The sequence below is a fragment of the Aegilops tauschii genome, chromosome 6 (genome assembly GCF_002575655.3).
Source record: "Aegilops tauschii subsp. strangulata cultivar AL8/78 chromosome 6, Aet v6.0, whole genome shotgun sequence".
Lineage (NCBI taxonomy): Eukaryota > Viridiplantae > Streptophyta > Magnoliopsida > Poales > Poaceae > Aegilops > Aegilops tauschii.
In genome coordinates, this window is record NC_053040.3 from 339,459,487 (window position 1) to 339,469,121 (window position 9,635).

Genomic DNA, 9,635 nt, shown 5'->3' on the forward strand with positions numbered 1-9,635 from the left:
ATTTTAGATGGCCTTAAGCCATATTATTTTGTAATAAGTTCTCTTTTGAGACATTTGATATAATAAGTGTGTGATTGCTACTCTGTTATAAATCCTTCAAGTATTGTGTGTGTCAGCATTACCGATCCCGGGATGACACTGATGCACAGAGATCAGACTGTTTGAGGTGTGGTCGCTACAAGATGGTGTCCGAGCACATGCTGACTGTAGGACACGACCACTAAGCTAAAGCCCTAGATCACTACTCTCTTGTCATTTCTGACTCCTCACCATTTTCTACTCTTTAGGATGGCGGATGGAAGGATCAAGTTCACGCAACCGGATGAAGACACCCCTTTTGGACGTCACTTGAAGGAAGTCATTAGATACCTGAACATTGGAATACCAAGCTTCACAGGGACTTACAATGCCACTTTACCAGAAGAGGAGCGCTGGATGATTCAAGTTCAAGTTCAAGGAAGGACGTTTACGCCAGTCACTGAGCCCATAGAGTTTTCCTTTGATGCACCAACCTGGATCCTAGGAAAGAGTATGGCAGCCCACATTACCATGGGACGCATTGGAGAATTTTACCACAATGATCTCAAGGATACTATCTATCAAATTTGTGGGCGCCGAGATGAGCAATGGGCGATGATCAGCACCAGGAAGGATAGATCGATTGCAGCTTTCATCTAGGAGTTAAACCAACACATTCGACGCCAGGAGAACCAGATGTGCGCATGCATGACAGATTTGAAGAAGGCAATGACAAGGATCACGGAGCTGGAAGAAGAACTCAAGGCTACTCGCGAGGATTATATGGAGGAAATCATCGTACTAGTAGAGAAGAATGACGACCTGACAAGGAAGCTGGGAGTATTCATGGGAGATCCCGCGCCAGGAGGAGAAGACGACAGTTCCACTTTCCCGGAGAACTACATCATCATCGTCGACACCGACTCGGATCCCGACGATAGCGATGATGACTATGTTGATGAAGCTGGAGCAGATATCATGGAGTCTTTGACCGATCAATTTTTCTAGTCGACCACCATATTAGTAGTAGTATTCCACCATGTATATAGTATAGCCCGAGCACTTTTGTAATAATAGTTCTAGACCGATTGTATGCCCTTGCTTGATTGATTGAGTGATATGTTTGTGTTTGTCTCATGTGCATATGGGTAGTGTTTTCCCCCTAGACCTCATTCTACTCTATTTTCTCACCTTTTCTAAACCCAGCAGATGCCTCCGAGACGCGACAATGGATTTGCTTTCCCACCGGAGCTCACTCAGTTGATCCAGCAGCAGAATGCATTGATGCAGATACTAGTCCAGAATCAGAACCAGGGGAACAACAACAACAACAACAACCCACCCCCACCACCACCAGTTGATCACTTAGCCCGTTTTCTTAGGCTGAATCCGCCGGTGTTCTCCAGTAGCACCGAGCCGATTGTTGCAGATGTCTGGCTCCGCAAGATTGAAAGGGAGTTGACTACTGCAGGATGCACAGATGCGGAGAGAGTGCGTTTTGCCGCACATCAGCTTGATGGACCCGCAGCATCATGGTGGAAGAATTTCACAGTCACTTACCCCATTGACACTGTGACATGGGATCAGTTTCAGCAAGCCTTTCGCACTGCCCATGTATCAGCAGGAGCTATGGCCACGAAGAAGCGCGAGTTTCGCAACTTACGCCAAGGAGGACGCACCGTTGGCCAGTATGTGGATGACTTTAGTAAGCTAGCACGTTATGCCCCAGATGACGTTGCTACAGACGCAGCTGAGAAGGAGAAGTTTCTGGAAGGACTGAATGATGAGCTGAGCATGCAGTTGATGGTGGCAAATTTCAATAACTACCAGGAGTTGGTAGATAGAGCTCTCATGATTGAAGGGAAGCAGCAGCAGATTGACAACCGCAAGAGGAAGTATGGACAAGGGAAGTATAATTCTGGAGCTCATCAGAGGCCCCGTTTCAGCCCGAACTCGGGAGGACTTGTCCATAATCATGGAGGTCACAATCACTCTGGAGGGAGTTTGCATAACAATAGTGGCGCCAAGAACGGGAATGCTAATGGAGGAAGCAACGGACAGAACCGTTCCAACCCGGCAACACCCGCCAAGAAAGATCTAAGCCACATTACTTGCTACAAGTGCCAGAAAACCGGACATTATGCCAATGAATGTCCTGAAGCTAAGAATGGAAACGGCAATGGAAGCTCTGGGAAGAAGCCCAACCCTTTCACCAGGGGACAAGTGAACCACGTTAACGTGGAGGAGGTTGAAGCCCAACCCGATGCAGTAATAGGTAAGTTTTTGATTAAGTCATTTACTGCAGTCGTACTTTTAGATACTGGTGCATCACATTCATACATATCAAGGGGATTTGTGGATAAGTTTAAACTACCAACCCAAGCCCTTAGGTCACCCATGTTAAACCTCGCCAGGAGCAGAGTATATGGCTAGCCTATGGTGTGATCGGTTACCATTAAGGATTGGTAACTACCTGTTTCCCTCGGACCTAATAGTATTGGAGTCACAAGGACTGGATGTGATATTAGGCATGGATTGGTTATCGAAGTATGGAGGGAACATTGACTGCGCCAGTAAGTCGATTTTTCTTACCACCCCAGAAGGAAGAAGGATCAAGTATGTATCCCGGCATGTGCCGAATAGGACTCAAGTGAATTCCTTATCAGGAGTTGTACAGGAGGAACTACCAGTAGTGAAGGATTTTCCGGATGTATTTCTAGAAGAGTTGCCAGGCATGCCACCAGATAGAGACATTGAGTTCTTGATTGAGCTTTTGCCAGGAACAGGGCCAATATCTCAGAGACCGTATAGAATGCCCGCAAAGGATTTGGAGGAAATTAAGAAGCAGATTAAGGAGTTACTGGATAAAGGTTATATTCGCCCAAGTTCATCACCTTAGGGATCCCCAGTACTTCTAGTGGAGAAAAAGGATGGATCATTAAGGATGGTTGTTGATTATCGAGGATTGAATGAGGTGACGATCAAGAACAAGTACCCACTGCCGATGATCAATGATTTGTTTGACCAGCTGCAAGGAGCTAATGTCTTTTCCAAGATCGATCTGCGATCAGGTTACCACCAGCTGAAGATTCGAGAGCAGGATATACCAAAGACAGCTTTTACCACGAGGTACGGGCTATATGAGTATACCGTTATGTCGTTTGGCCTGACTAACGCACCTGCCTATTTTATGAACATGATGAACAAGGTGTTTATGGAGTTTTTGGATAAGTTCGTTGTGGTGTTCATTGATGATATTCTGGTCTACTCGAAGAATGAAGAAGAACATAAGGAGCATTTGCATTTGGTACTTGGGAAGCTCAGAGAACATCAGCTATACGCCAAGTTCAGCAAGTGTGAGTTTTGGTTGAAGGAAGTCGGATTCCTTGGACATGTTATATCCGGAGAAGGAATAGCAGTAGACCCCACCAAAGTTGTCACTGTGACAAATTGGGAGTCACCCACGTCAGTTGGAGAGATTCGGAGTTTTCTTGGACTCGCAGGATACTACCAGAGGTTCATTGAAAATTTCTTAAAGATTGCAAAGCCCATGACGGAGTTATTGAAGAAGGACACCAAGTTCAAATGGACTGAGGAATGTGAGGCCAGTTTTCAGGAGTTGAAGAAACGCTTGGTTACATCACCAGTGTTGATTCTGCCAGATCAACGCAAGGATTACGAAGTGTATTGCGACGCTTCTTTTCGAGGACTTGGAGCCATACTTATGCAGGAGGGAAGAGTTGTTTCATATGCCTCACGACAGTTTAAACCCCATGAGTTAAATTATGCTACGCATGATTTGGAGTTAGCAGCCATAGTGCATGCGTTGAAGACTTGGAGACATTTTCTCATCGGAAACCATTGTGAGGGATACACGGATCACAAGAGTTTGAAGTATATCTTCACACAGAAGGAGTTGAATCTCAGGCAGAGGAGATGGTTGGAACTCATTAAAGATTATGATATGAAGTTGCATTATCATCCAGTAAAGGCTAACGTAGTAGCCGATGCATTGAGCCGCAAAAGTCATGTCAATACACTCATGACCGGAGAATTACCCAAGGAGTTGGCTGATGACCTACGCGAGCTATGTTTGGAAATTGTTCCGAGAGGTTATGTAGCAGCTTTGGAGATTCAATCTACTTTGATGGATAAGATCAGAGAAGCTCAGAAGACGGATGTGACGCCCCCGATTTGACCGTACACTAATCATGCACGCAAATGTGTACGACCACGATCAGGGACTCACGAGAAGATATCACAACACAACTCTAAAACATAAATAAGTCATACAAGCATTATAATACAAGCCAGGGGCCTCGAGGGCTCGAATACAAGTGCTCGATCATAGACGAGTCAGCGGAAGCAACAATATCTGAGTACAGACATAAGTTAAACAAGTTTGCCTTAAGAAGGCTAGCACAAAAGTAGCAACGATCGAAAAGGCAAGGCCTCCTGCCTGGGACCTCCTAACTACTCCTGGTCGTCGTCAGCGGCCTGCACGTAGTAGTAGGCACCTCCAGTGTCGTAGGTGTCGTCGTCGACGGTGGCGTCTGGCTCCTGAACTCCAACATCTGATTGCGACAATCCGATATAGAAAGGGGAAAAGAGGGAGAAAAGCAACCGTGAGTACTCATCCAAAGTACTCGCAAGCAAGGAGCTACACTACATATGCATGGGTATATGTGTAAAGAGGCATATCAGTGGACTGAACTGCAGAATGCCGGAATAAGAGGGGGATAGCTAGTCCTGTCGAAGACTAAGCTTCTGGACATCTCCATCTTGCAGCATGTAGAAGAGAGTAGATTGAAGTCCTCCAAGTAGCATCGCATAGCATAATCCTACCCGGCAATCCCCTCCTCGTCGCCCTGTTAGAGAGCGATCACCGGGATGTATCTGGCACTTGGAAGGGTGTATTTTATTCAGTATCCAGTTCTAGTTGTCATAAGCTCAAGGTACAACTCCGGGTCGTCCTTTTACCGAGGGACACGGCTATTCGAATAGATAAACTTCCCTGCAGGGGTGCACCACATAACCCAACACGCTCGATCCCAATTGGCCGGACACACTTTTCTGGGTCATGCCCGGCCTCGTAAGATCAACACGTCACAGCCCCACCTAGGCTCAACAGAGAGGTCAGCACGCCGGTCTAAACCTATGCGCGCAGGGGTCTGGGCCCATCGCCCTATGCACACCTGCACGTTGCGAACGCGGCCGCGAGCAGACCTAGCAACCCACACGATCACGGCGGTTACGTCAAAGCGGTCCAACACGGCGCGCGCCACTCAGTCGCTGACGTCAAAAGAGCTTCGGCTGATACCACGACGTCGGGATACCCATAACTACTCCCGCGTAGATGGCTAGTGCGTATAGACCAAATGGCCAGACTCAGATCAAATACCAAGATCTCGTTAAGCGTGTTAAGTATCCGCGAACGCCGACCAGGGCCAGGCCCACCTCTTACGTAGGTGGTCTCAACCTGCCCTGTCGCTCCGCCACAAAGATCCACTTGCGGGTACTCCTACGAGCCGACCCGACTTTAGTCATCACATGTGTCATGTATATAGTATATAAGTATATACCCGCGATCACCGCCAGGTGATCACGGCCCGATAGTGTAGCACAGCAGACGGACAAGAATGTAGGGCCACTGATGGAAATCTAGCATCCTATACTAAGCATGTAGGATTGCAGGTAAAGGTATCAACAGTAGTAGCAAGGGTAGGCTATGCATCAGAATAGGATATCGAAAAGCAGTAACATGCTACACTACTCTAATGCAAGCAGTATAGAGGAGAGTAGGCGATATCTGGTGATCAAGGGGGGGGCTTGCCTGATTGCTCTGTCAAGTAGGAGGGGTCGTCGACTCCGTAGTCAAACTGGGCAGCAGCAGTGTCGGTCTCGTAGTCTACCGGAGAGAAGAGGGGGAAGAAACAGTAAATACAATGCAAACATAAGCATGACGATGCGTGACATGACAATGAGCGGTGCTAGGGGTGCCCTAACGCGACAGTAGGTGGTACCGGTGAAGGGGGGGAACATCCGGGAAAGTATTCCCGATGTTTTGCGTTTTCGGACAGACGGACCGGAGGGGGAAAGTTGCTAGTTCGATAGGTTAGGGAGGTGTGGTGGACGAACGGACTGCGTATTCGGATTCGTCTCGTCGTTCTGAGCAACTTTCATATAGAAAACATTTTCATCCGAGTTACGGTTTAAAAGATATGAATTTTCAAAGTTTATTTGAATTTCTGGAATTATTTAATTAACAGAAAAAGGGATATGACGTCAGCATGACGTAGGAGTGACGTCAGCGGTTAACAGTCCGGGTTGACTGGTCAAACTGACAAGGGGGGACCCACCTGTCATAGACAGTGGGTTAACAGAGGATTAACTAATTAGTTTTTTAGCTAATTAACTACTGGGCCCACCTGTCAGTGAGAGATTAATTAAACTAATTATTTTTATTTATAAAACATTTTCCTTTTCTTTTCTTTTTAATTTTTGCGGCGGGGCCCGCATGTCAGTGACTGGGCCTGCCCAGTCAGCAGTTGACTGGGTCAACCCAGTCAACTGGGCCCGTGGGGGCCACTGGCAGTGACCCAGGGGTGGCCCCAGGTGTGCCACGTCGGCGGCCGGCGCCGGAGCAACGCCGGCGACCAGACGCACGGCGGCGCGGCTCGGGAGGGGCGCGGGTTTCGCGTACAGGGGATCTCCGGAGGCGTGGCTGGGCGCGTTCGACGCGGCTCGACGTCGCGCGTCCAACGGCGGCGGTCGGAGGGGCTGGAACGGCCGGGGACGACCGCTACAAGCTCGCCGGCGGCGAGGTGCTACGGGTGCCCGACGGAAGCTACGCTAGAGCGCGCGAACGGCCGAACTAGCTAGCTAGGTGGGTGCGGCACGGTGCGGTCGGACTAGCGGGCCAACGCCCGTGACCATTTGGTCACCGGAGACACGCCGGCGGCGAGCTCCGCGGCGTGGCGTTCGGGCGCGCGCGGGGAAGCAGCTACGGAGCGCGAGCGAGCTAGCGGAGAGGGGTAGGAGGTAGAGGAGCTCACCGCGCGGCGCAAGAAAGGCCCGTGGGTGCTTAGGAGCAGCAGGTCGTCGCCGGGGAAGAAGGGGGTCGCCGGCGTCCGAAGATGAAGGCGAGCTCGGGGAGGCCGATGCAGTGGCTCCGAGCTTCGGCGGAGAGGCGGAGGGGATGTAGTCGAGGGCGGCGACGTCGTACGGCACGGCGAGGTGGCGAGTGGGGCACGGTGGCCGCGTGAACGACGGGAACGGCGGCGAGCGCGCTCGGGCAGAGGGGAACGGAGGGGAGAGGGAGGGGGATCTGGCGGGGGAGAAGGCGCAGAGGCCGAGGGAGAGCGGGGGCGAGTGGGAGAGAGGCCCGAGGGAGCGGGGGGCCGCTGGCGCCCTTATCCTCTCGCGGGGTTCACCGCCGGCGAGGGGGTTCGGCGGCGACGCTCCCCTGTTCCGACCCGGTCGGGGGAACAGGAAGGGGATGCGGGGAAAGGTGGGCTGGGCCGGGGCGCGGGTGGCGGCCCAGCTTGGGCCGGGGGGGGGGGGGTTTGGGCCGCGGGTCCAGTGGGGGGGGGAGGCCTGCTCCTTTTTTTCTTTTGACTGTTTTGTTTTCTGTTTTCTCTTATTTGTTTATTTCCTTTTTTGTTTTATTTCATTTAAAAGTATTTAGACATTTTATAAAAATGTGATTTCTCCACCATAATTACCAGTGTATTATTTAGAACCCACTGAACATTTTTGTTTGAATTTTTGAAAACTTTCATTTTCCACTTTTAAATTTAATTGAAGTTTGAACTAGGAGTTTGACAAGGGTGTGGTTCAGATGTGATCTAGCCCTGTTTAGCAATATGATTAGCTTAATCACAGGGGGTTACTGTAGCATGATTCTCAGGGTGTTACAAATCTCCTCCACTACAAGAAATCTCGTCCCGAGATTTAGGAGGTAGAAGGAAACAGTGCGGGGTATTCTTCGCGCAGACGATCCTCTCGTTCCCAAGTGGCCTCATCTTCAGAATGGTGCGACCACTGGACTTTGAGAAACTTGATCGCCTTCTGACGTGTGCGGCGTTCAGCTTGGTCGAGAATGCGGACCGGATGCTCCTTATAGGAGAGGTCTTGCTGTAATTCGAGCACTTCATGATCCACAGCTCGGATTGGATCCTTGAAGCAACGGCGGAGCTGTGACACATGGAACACATCGTGAACCTGAGAAAGGTTCGGCGGTAGCTCCAGTTGGTATGCCACTTTTCCACGCCTCTCGAGAATAGTGAATGGGCCAATATAGCGAGGAGCTAGTTTGCCCTTGATCCCGAAGCGGTGAGCACCCTTCATAGGTGTGACTCGAAGATAAGCCTTTTCGCCAGGTTGATAGACCATGTCTTTATGATGACGGTCATACTGACTCTTCTGACGTGACTGAGCAGTCTTGAGATTCTCGCGAATAATGCGGACTTGTTCTTCGGCATCTTGGATAATATCCGGACCGAAGAGTGGACGTTCCCCAGTTTCTGACCAGTTCAGAGGGGTTCGGCACTTTCGTCCATATAACACTTTGAAGGGGGCCATCTTCAGACTAGCTTGATAGCTATTATTATAAGAGAACTCAGCATACGGGAGAGATTCCTCCCATTTCTTGCCGAAGGAAATAACGCAAGCTCGAAGCATGTCTTCGAGAACTTGATTGACGCGTTCAACTTGTCCTTGCGATTGAGGATGAAACGCAGTACTAAATGACAGATGAGTGCCCATAGCTTCTTGGAAACTTGCCCAGAATCTTGAAGTGAATAAGCTGCCAAGGTCTGAACTGATAACCAATGGAATACCGTGGAGTGAAACAATCCTGGACATATAGAGTGTTGCCAACTGGCTAGCAGTGATCGTTTCTTTGACCGCCAGAAAATGTGCAACTTTGGAAAGCCGGTCAATGACGACAAGAATAGCATCATTACCTTTCTGCGATTTGGGAAATCCAGTGACGAAGTCCATCTCAACATGGTCCCATTTCCATTCAGGAATAGAGATAGGTTGCAGAGTTCCAGCAGGCCTTTGATGTTCTGCTTTGATACAACGGCAAACGTCACACTCAGCAACATAACGAGCAATGTCTTGCTTCATATTAGTCCACCAGAATCTTTGACGGATGTCTTGGTACATCTTTGTACTACCCGGATGGATACTTAGAGGCGTATCATGAGCTTCTTTCATAACTTCCTGTGTCATATCCAGGTTTTTCTCTGCACATGGCACCACTAGGCGGCCCTTGAAGTATAGGGCGCCATCTTCAGAAATGGTGAAGAATGAGGGCTTTCCTTCTGCGAGGTAGCGCTTAATCTTGTGGGCTTCAGAGTCATACTCCTGTATTCTCTTGATGGAGTCCAGGAGATCTGGTTCGACGACCAGGGTATTGAGGGAACCCTGGGGAACAACACGGAGGTTCATCTTGCGGAACTCCTTAGGAGGGGGAGCGAGTGCACCCGGAGGAACAATATGGAGGTTCAGCTTCCTGAATTCTTCAACAAGCGAGGGCTGAACTTTATGAACCTGGAGGTGGTTGCAGTAAGACTTGCGGCTCAAGGCATCAGCCATTACATTAGCCTTGC